We start from the raw sequence: 14471 nt of genomic DNA on the forward strand, positions 1-14471 counted from the left end.
GAGTGTGACTGTCAACAGATTCAACTACTTTAATTTAACCTACATGAATATTGCCTCCGGGGGGATCCTGTTTTGGGGACCAATCTATGTTATGCTGGATATTGTATTGGGGCCCTTCGGAGGTTTGTGTGTGTGTGTGCACATGTGCATGCACACTTGTTCACACATGGGTCAATTTTGTTCTTTTATTATTATGTAGTCTCATAATCTGTTATTTGGATGTAGTCAAAGAAAAAATGAATGTAATAGACTTCCTGTTCTTTCAAAAGCAAATATTTTTTAGAAGCATGCTCTTCATTTTGTTCACTATTTATAATTTTCTCTGATAGTAATAATTTAATGTAATACATGTAGATTAAGAAAGAAAGTCCTCAAATGAATCGGCCTTAGTGTGTGGATGAAGGGGATGTCTTTTTGACTAATAGTTTCTTCCTGTTTAAGTGTTAAACTTTGTCTAATTTCTCAGCTAACACTGGACTAGGATTTATAGGTTATGTGAATTTCAAGTAAAAACCAAGCCCACACAAAGCAAATCAAATTGTTCCATTTCTAAGTTCTTATTTTTACTTTAAAAATTATGCAAGTAACTGTATTTATTGTTAGAATAGGAGAAGGTGTAACTTAGTAAAAAAGAAAAAATAGGAGAGAAAAATCTTAATTTCTTTCCTTTCCTTTACTCTTCATATTTTGATACATAGATATTTCCCACCAAATGTGATTACACTATACATTCTGTTTTGGTATCTTCTTTTTAACACTTACCAATATATTATTGGTATTATTTCTTGTCAACTAGTGTACAAGTTTTCTCATATTACAATTATTATACTTATCTTAGCCCAATTCCCTATAGTTGTTTATACTTTGAATAGCTATGGTTTATAGCACCAGTTGAAAGAGAAACTGGTTCAGCAGAAAACGTCACCTATCTCTATGGTTGTTTATACTTTATTTTTTTGAGACAGGGTCTTGTCCTGTTGCCCAGGCTGGGGTGCTCTAGTGTGATCTTGGCTCACTGCAGCCTGGACCTCCTAGGCTCAAGTGATCCTCCCATCTCAGCCTCCCAAGTAGCTGGTACTTTAGGCACGCACCAACACACCTGGCTAATTTTTGTAGACACAGGGTCTTGCTGTGTTGCCAAGGCTGGTCTTGAACTCCTGAGCTGATCAGCCTGCTGCAGCCCTCCAAAATGTTGGGACTACAGACATGAGCCATCATGCTCAACCCTGTTTATAATTTTAATAGCTATAGTTTATAGCACCAGCTGAAAGAGAAACTGGCTGAGCAGATAACTGTCACCTCTCTCTCTCTCTCTTTTTTCCCCAGAGAACCTTGTCTTGGGCTATTGGTAGCCTGTAGATAAATTACCCTTGGATCAAGTGACCATCCCTGTACAATAAGAGTTGGCTGAGGAAGAGGATAGACTGTGAGCAGGAAAGATCCCCTAGAAAGGCATGTAGGTATAAAAGGATCTTAAACTAAATATATGTGTATCATATATAGGATGGATTTTTTTTCCCATTTGTCTTTAACTTTTTAATTGTGTTTAACTCTACCCTCTTTCTCTTCGTTTTTTCAGCCCCAGTAACACAGGTGTTAACTTTATTGACAGTATCACAGGTCCCTGAGGATCTCTTTGGTCATTCTTTTTCAGTTTATTTAATTTCTGTGTTTCAGATTTGGTTATTTCTATATTTCTGTTTTCAAGTTCACTGATTCTTTCTTCTGTCATCTCCATGCTGCTGTTGAATTCATCCACAAAGTTTTTTATTTTGGTTACTGTACACTTCAGTTCTAAAGATTCCACTTGGTCTTTATATCTTTTTTGTTGTTGTTGAGACTTTCTAATTTTTGCATTTGTTTCAAGTATAGTTGTAATTGCTTATTGAAGCATTTTTATGATGATTGTTTTAAAATCTCTGATAGTTGGGTCATCTTGGTATTGGCATCTGTATTGGTTTCCTAGGGCTATTTCCTAGGGCAAAAAATTACAACACATTTGGCAGCTTAAAACAACAGAAATGTGTTCTCTCACAATTCTGGAGCCCAGAATTCTAAAATCAAGTTGTTGGCAGGGCTGTGCTCCCTCCAAAGGCTCTAGGAGAGAATCTTCCCTTGTCTCTTGCAATTTCTAGTGACTCCAGGCTTGTGGCTGCATAACTCCAGTCTCTGCCTCTGTCTTCACATGATCTTCTCCTCTGTGTTCATGTGCTCTCTCCTGTCTCTTATGAGGAATGAGGATGCTTGCCATTGGATTTTTGGCCCATCTGGGTAATCCTGGATGATCTAATCTCAAGATTCTTAATTATATCTGCAATTATATCTATTGTTCAAATAAAGTGACACTCAAAGGGTCCATGAACTTACCTCTTTTTAGGAGCCACCATTCAACTTACACCAGCATCTGTTGATTACCTTTTGTCTTTCAAGTAGAGATCTTCCTGGTTCTTGGTATGATAAATGCTTTTCAATGGAAACCTGGATACTTTGGATATTATATTGTGAGGCTCTGGATCCTATTTAAAATTTCTGTTATAGAAGGTTTTTATTTTGACACAGCTTTGGCAGGGGAAGAGGGAGCACTGTCTCATTATTGCCATGTGTGGTTCTAGCCCAGGTTCCCCTCTGGCTTTCCTTGCAACAGAGGATCCTTGTTACTCCTGGGTGGGGTGGGAGTTCAGGGTCCCCACAAGGCCTCTGCTGGTTCCACTCTGGCTTGGAAGGGCAGAGGTTCCCTGTCATTGCCCCTACATGGCTTCCAATGACACTGTGGAGGGACAACTCTTTACAGCTGGGTTTGCTCTCCATTAGGCCACCTCTGACACAACCACAGCAAGGAGGGGAAGGGAAACCTTATTTCCATCAGGTCAAAGTGGAAGTCCAGGCTCTCCACTTAGCCTTGGCTAGCAGGGGTAAGGCCACAGTTTTTCTGTGGTGTTTGAATACAATAGAGTGGTTATTGCCTGTATTAGTCCATTTTCACACTACTATAAAGAACTACCTGAGACTGGGTATATTAGTCAAAGTTCTCTAGAGGGACAGAACTAATGGAATATATATATAAAGGAAAATTTATTAAGTGTTAACTCACATGATCACAACATCCCACAATAGACCATCTGGAGGCTAAGGAGGAAGGAGAGCCAGTCTGAATCTCAAAACTGAAGAACTTGGAGTCCAATGTTTGAGGGCAGGAAGTGTTCCAGCACAGGAGAAAGATGTAGGCTGGGAGGCTAGGCCAATCTTTTTTCACATTTTTCTGCCTACTTATATTCTAGTCACGCTGGCAGCTGATTAGATTGTGCCCACTCAGATTAAGGATGGGTCTGCCTTTCCCAGCCCACTGACACAAATGTTATTCTCCTTTGGCAACACCTTCACAGACACACCCAGGATCAATACTTTGTATTCCTCAATCCAATCAAGTTGACACTCAGTATTAACCATCACATTGGGTAATTTATTTAAAAAAAAAGTTTAATTGACTCACAGTTCTGAATTGCTGGGAGGCCTCAGGAAACTTACAATCATGGCAGAAGGTGAAGGGGAAGCAAGGCTTGTCTTACATTGTGGTAGGAGAGAGACAGAGTGAAGGGGGAAGTCCCACTTCGAAAACATCAGCTCTCGTGAGAATTCACTATCACGAGAACAGCATAAGGGAAACTGCCCCCATGATCCAATAATCTCCCACCTGGTCCCTCCCTCAATATGTAGGGATTACAATTCAAGATGAGATTTGGGTGGGGACACAGAGCCCAATCATATCATTGCCTAAAAGTTTTTGTCCTGCTCGGCTGCCCATTCCACATTCTTTGGGCTAGAGAGAGCAGGCTTTTCTTGGGCTTTTCTGTCTGCACCTGATGGCATTTCTGGGTTGCTGGCTTCTCCACCATCCAGGCTGGGGTTCATGAGACAAAAAGAAAATCAAGGAGCTCACCTCAGGTCCCAAAGTCCTTAGCTCCCCTGTCTTCTTCTTTTTTTTTTCTTTTTTGAGGAGGAATCTCACTCTGTTGACCAGCCTGGAGTGCAGTGGCGTGATCTCGGTTCACGGCAACCTCTGCCTCCCAGGTTCAAGTGATTCTCCTGTCTCAGCCTCCTGAGTAGCTGGGATTACAGGTACCTGCCACCATGCCTGGTTAATTTTTGTATTTTTAGTAGAGATGGGGTTTTACCATGTTGGCCAGTCTGGTCTCAAACTTCTGACCTCAACTGATCCACACTCCTGGGCCTCCCAAAGTGCTGGGATTACAGATGTGAGCTTCCATGCATGGCCCAGCCTCCTGCCTTCTTCTCTCCACCCTTCACGGTTTCCTCATTTATATATATATTCCAGAGTTTTTAGCTATACTAAATGGAAGCAAAGGGGAAATTGGTGTTTACATGATATAAAGAGTATTTACTTTTTTTGGAGTCAAATCTTTTTTTTTTTTTTTTTTTTTGCTTTCAGTGTCATGCTTCCCCTCCTAAGAACCACATAAATATTTATCTATTTTTAATGCTTTTGTAGTTTCATCTTTTATATTTGTCTTTAAACAAGTGTTTATCACAGTCTGGCTTATAGACTGTAGTTTCTTGGTCCACCTAAGAACTACTGAATCAGAATCTCTGGAAGTCTCTCCTTTTACAAACTCTCCAGGTCATTAAATATCAACCAACATTTGAGATCCACTTCTTCATCCATTCAAAAAAATTTTTTGGTGTAAGTTGTAAGGCAGTCCTCTCACCTATTTTTTTTTTTTCCCTAAGTGGTTAGTCAATTGCCTTAAAACCATTTATTAAATTATTCTATTTCCTTCGCTGACTTAAAATGCTACCATGATAAAATATTAAGTTTATATATATAAATATAAATATTTGGGTCTGTTTCCAGATGTTCCATTTTGCATCATTGATCTGTCTGACCATTCTGGCGCCGGTAACTTACTCTCTTTAATTGCTGTAACTCTAGTCTGTGTAGATTTCTGAATGTTGCCCTGCACCAGCCTCTAAAAGCCTCATAAGAAACCATTTGCCAGGAGAGAAGTAGATGACTCATATGTGAAGATGCTTTGTAAATTGCAAAGTGCTCTGGCCTTTCAGCCTACCCTTGACACTAGCACTTCCTAAAACACTGATCTCATCCCTTCCCTTCCTGACTCTAAAGCCTTACTCAGAAGATGAAGCTCATTATCCTGGCATTCAAGGTCTTTCCTTCACCACCTGGTCCCCATATCCCCCCTTTTCAAAATGACCGTCCACTTGTCTTCAATACAATCCTCTTTAATCAGGTTTGCCTGTGATCTGTTTTTCAAGACTTGCCTGACACATTTCTTGCATTTGATCTTATTGTTTTCTCTACCATGAAGTACGTTCTTTAAAATTACTTACCGTCCTCCAAGGCCAATCTCCTTCCAGAAAGCTTTTTATCTGAATTTTCCAGCTTTCCTCGTAGCATCTACTTTACACTTAGCATACATTGAGTTATGACAGCTCTCCTCTGATGCAATTACTTTTGTTATTTGTGTTTTCTGGAGTGTGTATATCATTTCACTCAACAGTAGTGTAATATTCTTACCCACAGAGGCTTTGCCTTCTCCTTCTTTGTGTGTACCTGCATTTCCCCTAGTAAAGTGTGACACACACACAGCAGACATTCACTCAATGTATGTTTACTGGCTAAATAAGGGAAGGGTAATATTAGATCTCAATGAAAGTCTGTGATTGTTTTGTATTGCTCAAACCCAGACAGAGGATTGGTCATCTTGCTTCATCTATTTCCAGGTATGTGTTCAGTTCAGAGAAAAATCATAGGTAAATGTTGTGTTCTGAGATAATCACTGCTTTATACTAATCAGCTAGACAATGATCTCATGGGATACAATGGTCCTGTGCAGAGATGTAGAAACCCAGGAATTTCTTCTTCACATCCTTGCAAAAATCGCCCTGCAGCTCAGAATGCTCTCTATAAGACAGGATAGAGATTGTTTTAGGATGCTATTGTCTTCCCTGCCCACAGTCCCCTCAGAGGGAATTTACTCACAGAAAGCCCTTGTTGTCTCAGCTGCTGTTCTTTTTATCACTTGATTCAGTTTCTCCCTGGCCACAGCTGATTGGACTTAACCATCCCAGCTGATTGGACTTACTGTACCAGCACAGAGATGAGCTGAGCCAATCAGGGTCTTGCTGGGGTGAATAGAAATGAAGAAACACAAAAGAAAGCTGCCAGTTGGATATGGGTATTGTAGCTGAAAGGTCTTGCGAGCTGAGTCAGGCTCAGGGAGGCTGTGATGGCAATGAGAAGTCAACACACTGAGGATGGAGAGAAAGAAGATGAGTCTGGGAGAGAAAGAGAATGATTCTTCCGGCCGAGGGAAAGCAAGAATATCTGTTCCTGCAACTGCACTGATTCTGGAAACACTCTCTATTCGAACTCTCTTGAGGTAACTTCTTGTTCCTTAATTCTGGGTCTCCTCTACTCCTGTTCTTGACTCCTCATGAGATCATTTGAGCTTAGTAATAAACCCCACTTATCTTTACCAGGCTTGAGGGAATGGGTGTGTGTGGGGGTCTCTGCTCCTTTCAACAAAATTATCCTCTATAAAATAGGTGGCACTGGGGGAATGGTTATCAGCTGGGGTTTTTTTGTTTGTTTGTTTGTTTTTGGTGTGGGGGTTCCTGAAGAATGTATATTTAATTGTAGTATTAGTCACCTGAGTTAGAATAGCTGGATGATGAGTGTTTTAAAAAAATACTGCTTTTGGCTGGGAGTGGTGGGTCATGTCTGTAATCCCAGCACTTTGGGAGGCCCAGGCGGGCGGATCACGAGGTCAGGAGATCGAGACCATCCTGGCTAACAAAGTGAAACCCCATCTCTACTAAAAATACAAAAAATTAGCTGGGCGTGGTGGTGGGCGCCTGTAGTCCTCGCTACTCCGGAGGCTGAGGCAAGAGAATGGCGTGAACCTGGGAGGCGGAGCTTGCAGTGAGCCGAGTTCAGCGCCACTGCACTCCAGCCTGGGCGACAGAGCGAGAATCCATCTCAAAAAAAACCAAAAACCAAAACAAAACAAAAAAACAAAAAACATTGCTTTCAATACACTTTTAAGCTTTTAATACTTTTTTCATGAAAAATTTCAAATGTTGAGACCAGTAGAAAGAATAGTAGAATAGGTATCCATCAATCTACCACCTAGATTTAACACTTATTAACATTTTTCCATATTTGCTCTATCTCCGTATTTCTTTTCTGTTGTTGGATTATTTTAAAGTAAACTACAGATATTGTAACATATTTCCCCTAAGTACTTCAGTATGCATCTCCAAAAGAGGTGTGTTCCTACATGACCACAATACCGTTGTCACATAAAACACAATTGGCACTATTTTCTTAATGTCACTAATAACCTAACTATTAAGAAAATAGTGCCAATTGTGTTTTATGTGATAAGCATAAAAAGAAGAAAAATTGGGACTCATTTAAATAGTCCCAATTTTCCTCAAAATGTCTTTTATAGATGCTTCTTTTCACACCATGATATAAAGATGGCACGGCATTGAATTGTTAAATTTTGTCCTTCAAGTCTCTCCTAATCTAGAAGTGTCTTCCTCTTTTTTATTTTAAAGGAAGAAATTAGGCCAGATATTTGGCAGACTGTCCTACATCCTAGATCTGTCTGATAGTTTCCTCACAGTCCTGTTTATCTTGTTTCTCTCTTCCCAATAATTCCTATACAATGTAAGTTACATTTCAAGCCAACTCTCTTCCTTAGCCAACTCTTGTAGTACAGGGATGGTCACTTGATCCAAGGGTAATTTATCCACTACATTTTTGGTGATAATAGCTCAGAGGTGGTTATGCTGTGTATTTCATATTGCATCACAGCAGGAGGCACTTAATGTCTGGCTGACTGTCCCACTATTTGTGATACTGTGTTGGTTACTCTGTTCAAGGTGATGACTGCCAGATCCCTCTATTGTAAAGGAAGGCATCTCCTTTTGTGATAAGAAAATAAGCTATGGGTGATACTATTGAGTTTTCCATTAACCTTTCACCTAATGATTTTAGTATCTACTATTGATTCTTTCTGGAATGGATGAACTTTGTCACTAACTAATATTTTCTGACAATAGGATAGGCTACAGGGAGACTGAGAAGCGGAGGCATGAAGTCTTCTTTGTTGGAGATTGTTCTGCATGTTACTATTATTATGGATATATGTATTGTTATTTATTGCAGCCTAACAAACTGTCCCAAAATATAGTGACATCAAACAACAACAATACATTTATGATCTCTCCTGGTCTCTGTGGGTCAGGAATTTGGAAGGATATGGCTGGGTGCTTCTAGCTTAGGGTCTCCAATGTGGTGGTCGTCAGATGGGGCTGGAGCTAGAAAAGCCGGAACCTAGATTATCTGGGGACTGGCAGGGAGTTTTTATCTTTGTGTTTTCTCAGGCCCACCCTGTGTCATTTCTCTGCATGGGGTGGTTTGGGTTTCCTTGCAGCATGGTGTCCTCAGGGTGGTAGGACTTTACATGGTGGCTGGTAAGGACTGAATATTTGTGTCCTTCCAAAATTCACATGTTAAAATCCTAACTCCCAAGGTGATGCTATTAAAAGGTGGGCTCTTTAGGAGGTGATAAGTCATGAGGGTGGAGCCCTCTTGAGTGGGAAAAGTGCCTTTAGAAGAAGCCCCAGAGAGAGCTCACATGTCCCTTCTACCATGTGAGGATACAATGGGAGGATGTCGTCTATGAACCAGACACCAAATCTGCTGGTGCCTTCATCTTGGACCCCCCAGCCTCTAGAGCTGTGAGAAATAAGTTTCTGTTGTTTCTAAGCCGTGCTGTTTATGGTATTTTGTTATAGCAGCCTGAGCAGACTAAGACAGGGGCTCAGGGTTCCAGCGTGTTTCCAGTGAGCTGGGTGGAAATGGCTTTGTCCTTTGCAGTTGGCCCTTGGAAGCCATGTAGCATCACTATACAGTACTCTATTGGTTGACCAGTCATGACAGTTGGCACAGATTCAAGGGGAAGGGACACACATCCCACTCTTGACAGTGAAAGTGTCAAAACATCAGCAGACATGTTTAAAAACACTATATTATTTTTATGAAGTAAGCATATACATCTGTATTTACTAATATTTGCCTTTAAAAAGGATCTGTATAATTAATAATTGAGAAAAACAGAGCAATTAAAAATAAGACAAATAATAAATAATAAATGGATCAAAGAAACAGATATACCTGCCATCTGGACAGATTATAGTTCCAATGTAACGGATGAAGGACTTAGGTGTTTGTAGCTCTAGTTGCTGGGTAAAAGGTTGTTTACAAATTTACCTGAAGAGTTATTTTTTTCCTCTTGACACTGAATTTTAGAAGGACTTTATTAAATGTATTCTTTCATCAGGGCCATTGAGAAAGAGAACCGTCAATGCCTGGCTTTGGTTGTTCAGAAGACAGAGAAATACTCTTTAGGTGGACACTTGTGAAACAATTTCTCTGGGAAAACAGAAACTCGAATACCAATATTAGCTTTTGATTAGTTTCTGCAGGGGAACTAAGATAAGCTGTGAGTATGTTGCCTTCTGAAGATGTAGCCCCTGCTCTGGTAGGGTCTCGCTCAGGGAACCTTGGCAAAAACTTGTCAACTCCGGCCACACATTATAATCACAGGATGGAAGCAACTCTTACAAACCCACATGCCAAAGTTCCTTTATCAATTATGCAATTGTATTCTTTAGACCAATTGAATACAATCTCTGGGGGTAGGATATCGGCATTAGTATTTTTTTTTTAAAACTCCACAAGTGATTCCAGTGTGTGATCAGGATCGAGAACCATTGCTTTAGAGCAGGGCTTGGTAAACTGTTGTGAAAAGGGCCGTGTAGTAAATATTTCCAGATTTGTGGTCATACTGCTTCCATCCCAGTGCTTCAGCTTTGCCTTTCAGCAGGACAGCAGCCATAGACAATGGGCATGATGAATGGGCATGGCTGTGTTCCAATAAAACTTTATTACTGACACCTTATTTGGGGACCAGTTACATTTCAGCTCTCTTTAATAACATCATCCTTGTATGTAGAGCCTCAGATGTGCAGACATGAAAGAAGGGACTACTTTTATAACTATTGTGACTGTCATGGGCATTTTGAGTGGCAATTTAAATTCTTCTCTCTTTTTCCCAGAGATGAAAGACTTTATTACTCACAGCAAAAGCAGTAGCCAGAGTATCAGAATTTGTGCTTTTCCCCCTGAACCCCAGTTCCCACAAGGGTAAGAATTAGGTCCTACATAGATACCTACACATGCAGTGGGTCATGTCACAAAAAACACTGAGGGTGGAGAACCAGCCATTCTATAGCAGGCAGTGGCTTACTTGCTCTTTTCCCTCAGCTCTGTTTCTTTTTTTTGAGACACGGTCTCACTCTGTCACCCTGGCTGGAGTGCAGTGGCGCGATCTCGGCTCACTGCAACCTCTGCCTCCTGGGTTCAAGCGATTCTCGTGCCTCAGCCTCCTGAGTGGCTGGGATTACAGGTGGCCACACCACTGCACCCAGCTAATTTTTTTTTGTATTTTTTGGTAGAGACGGAGTTTCACCCTGTTGGCCAGGCTGGTTTCGAACTCCTGACCTCAAGTGATCTGCCTACTTTGGCCTCCCCAAGTGTTGGGATTACAGGCATGAGCCACAGCACCCAGCCTTTCCCTCAGCTCTCAAGGTGCACATTGCAAATGCACCCCTGCAAAATGGCCCCAATAAAGAACCTTGCATTTCTGGCACATCCAGCAAGAATGTGCAGGAATGCAAAAAGCCCATGGAGAACCATCTCCCAACATCAGTACATGTCCCTGAAATGAAAATTAACCTGTCTCAGAAAGATATAGACAAGAAAATGTGCTATTACTAATGTTTTAAACTATATAAACTAACAACTACCTTTTGCCAAAACTTAGACTTGAGTATCTTTTGAAAAATCAGGTAATAGTGATATTTCCTTTTCAAGCACTATCCTGGTTCCTTATATTAAAACTAGACTCCATATTAAGATGACCAGAGTTTGAACTCTGGAGGCATGGCCCATGAATACAAATATCTTTTCTGTCCCCTACCATTTCTTTTCTTTTTCTTTTCTTCATTGTTTGTTTTCTTGTCCCCTACCATTTCTTATTGCTTTCTAACAAAATTAAAATTTCTAAATTATTATATATTGTCTTTTATTTTAAAAAGGAAGGGGGTTAATTCACAAGCTTATGTATTTCTTTGCACAGCATCCCCCCACCCCAGCTCTCCTCCCACCACAAATCTTCTGTCCTTAGGACATAGATCTTTGGAACTAGGAATGACATTAGAGATTGTTTCCTTTCTGGTCCTCCAGAAGGGCTGTGACTTGCCCAACATGGCTAGGGCAGGAACCAGGAGGGCAGGACAAGAATTCTGGCCTCGAGTCCCCTGTCTAGAGATCAGCTAACTCTTGCCCTCTGCCTCCCTCCTCTCTGCATTCACACCTGATTCCTGCTTTACAACTTCCTCAAACACTAAGGTGTCCACTGACCCGGTCCTCTGTCTCTTTCTGGATCCCAGACCTTGAAATGACCTTGATTTGTTTTCTAGTCATTGTTAATTATTTGAGGATGGAGTAATGCATTGTCCTGCATTCTCCATCAACTTACAGCTGATGGTGAGAAGTGAGAGGTAACACAGTTATTGGAGGGCAGGATTGGAGGGCCTCCAACTTACTGTGGTTTAACTTATGAATTTTAGACTTTATGACAGTGCTAAAGTGATATGTATTTAGTAGACACTGTACTTTGAATTTTGACCTTTTCCTGGGCCAGTGATTTGCAGAATGATGCTCTCTCATGATGCTAGGCAACAGCAGTGAGCCGCAGCTCCCATTCAGCTGCACGATCAGCAGGGTAAACAACTAATACTGCACTCTACAGTATACTGCATTCAATAAATTACATGAGACATTCAACTTTATGAAACAGGCTTTGTGTTAGGTGATTTTGCCCAACTGTAGGCAAATATAAATGTTCAGAGCATCTTTAAGATAGGCTAGGCTAACCTGTGATGTTCGGTAAGTTAAATATATTAAATGCATTTCCAACTTGATATTTTCAACTAATGATGGGTTTGCTGGGATGTAAGCCCATTGTAAGTCAAAGAGCATCCATAGTCCCTTCAGATTCAAGTTCAAAAGCGTCCTTTTCTTCTGAAAATACCTTCACTTTTCTGCTTGTTAAGGCTGGACAGTCTTCCCCTACCCCCAACCTTTTCCCAAATCCTTTTCTCTCAGACTTGGAAGACCCTACTCTCTCCTGGCTCTGTTTCTAGGCCTCTCTATTCTTTTAGCTTCTTTTAGAAGACAGTCCACATTGTGTTATTGTCAGTGCTGGCTTAATCCTGGGCCAGTTTCCATCTGTGTAATCTTTTGCGTAATCTCATCTGCTCTCACAATTTTGAATTCCAAAAATACTCACACAGCTTCCTTATCTCTGCCTGGTATTTTTGCAGTTGCCTACTAGCTAAAATAATCCATTTAAAATTCTTGTCACATGTCAAAGAATTTAGGGAAGAATGGCATTTTCGAATTTTGACTGCATTACTAAATCACTTTACACTGGATAAATCAGCTGTCTTTGACCTTATAACTTTTTTCTTTTAGTTATTTTATGTGCATGAATTTCCAGTTGTGTGAGGTATAAGAATTATTAAATGAAAAGCTATGGAAATTTTTGAGATCTTGATTTCTTTTGGTTTTAATTACTGACTATATTCATTGTCTAGGTAATAATTTGATTTTGAGATGACTCCTATGAGCAAACACTGTATATATTCCTATATAAAAAAGGTTAATTAAAAAATCAAATATCATTTCTCATCTGTTAAGCCACCCTTAATTGTTAAAATAATTATTTTCTGTCTTTGTCATGCTTTGGCAAAACTGGTAGCAGTGCAAATTGAAATAACGTTTTTAGAAAGCCAGTTGGCAACATTCAAAGGGATGTTTTTACAATAAAAATGGAAGGTGTATCTTACTGTGTTTGAATGTAATTAAAATGTTCAGAGAGAGAAAATGTTCAGAGGATGCAAGGATAGGGAGGTGGGATGTGGGACCTGATAGCACTGGGCAGGTTCAAAGATTATATTTCGATTTTCTATATGCTTGAGGATGGGGCTTTGTGGACTCTAGAAGAAGTCTCAGGGCTTTTTAATTTAACTCTGAGACTTTTGATTGGACCAAAGACTCCCTTTCCCAAAATTCCAACTTTTGCATTCTCCTGCCAAAACTTTCCAGTAGGAAATAATGAGATGGAGTGGGCAAAGCCTAGCAGGGGTGAGGCTCCTCCTGTCCTCTCTGTGCTCAGGGTACTGGGTCAGTGCTCTGGCTTGTAAGCTTTCCTCTGAGAAGCAGGAAATCAAAGGCAGACCATGGTGCCTGCAGGTATGGCCTGGGAGTCATCTTCAAGGTCTCCCACTGCCCAGCTATCCTCAGGGTTTTATACTTTTACATAGAAACACCTGAATCAAGACAAAAATGCATCTGGCAACTTATTGCATTTTTTTCCCCCACATTTGATCTTTTTCAGCATTAGCCAAGTCAAAAATAGTCTGGAGATTTGAGTGTTGAAACAATTAGCCACCTGTATTTTATGTGGAAAAAAATAAGAATTTCCAGGCTTGGCTCAGCCATTTTGTGTTGATTATACTGAGTACATTGAAGCAAGGTGACTGAATTTTGCACACATTAGAAGCAGCAGCTAAAACTCTGTACAGCTTGTGTTATAATTGGGAAAACAGGGATCTGTTCCAGCATCGTATCATTCCCTGAGTTCTCTAGTAATATCACACTAACTTTCTCAGCAAAGCTAAGCAGATTAGTTGGAGGGGGTAGGAAGAAACTTGGTTGCAATAGAAATTCTTTCTGGTTAGGAAAAATAAAAGGCAGTGATAGGCCACTGAACATTCTGGGAACAGTCATGCCTCTGCCTTTTGTCCGTGACAGAGAAGATAAAGTCACGTGTAGATGACGCTGAAGAGGATTTCTTTGAGTTGCCAGCAAAGCTCTGTTTCAGTTATCTATTGATGTGAAACACAAAATTCCAACGTAATGGCTTAAAACAATGATGTATGATTGTGACATTCTGTGGGCCCAGGAGTGGGGCGTATCTTGGTGGTTCTTCTGCTTTGCATGATGTTGACTGGGTCACTACTGCAGCTGCACTCAGTTGGGAGCTCAGCTGGGGTGGCATATCCAAAGTGGCCTCTCATTGTCCGGGACTTTTCTCAGACGGCCCTCTGATAGTTCAGTAGTCTAGTCTGGATTTCTTATGGCATCACAGCTGGCTCTGAGAATGTAAAAGTGGAAGCCGCCAGGCCTATTTAGGCCTGGACCTGGGACTGGCACAGCACTGGCACTCATTTAATTGGCCAAAACAAGTCACAAGACCAACTGAGATTGAAGGGGAAGGGAAGTAGCCTCC

The 14471-nt window shown here is 40.7% G+C and overlaps 1 long non-coding RNA gene across 1 annotated transcript in view; it reads left to right on the forward strand.

The window, feature by feature from the left end:
• Positions 1 to 6205: 6205 nt before the first annotated feature.
• The window catches only part of LOC134808611 (uncharacterized), a 77864-nt gene continuing 69598 nt past the window's right edge, over positions 6206 to 14471 (forward strand). Inside the window, exon 1 of the long non-coding RNA XR_010151941.1 lies at positions 6206 to 6419. This is a non-coding gene — a long non-coding RNA (uncharacterized LOC134808611). The remainder of the gene's footprint in view (positions 6420 to 14471) is intronic.

The sequence above is a fragment of the Pan troglodytes genome, chromosome 17 (genome assembly GCF_028858775.2).
Source record: "Pan troglodytes isolate AG18354 chromosome 17, NHGRI_mPanTro3-v2.0_pri, whole genome shotgun sequence".
NCBI classification, from domain to species: domain Eukaryota; kingdom Metazoa; phylum Chordata; class Mammalia; order Primates; family Hominidae; genus Pan; species Pan troglodytes.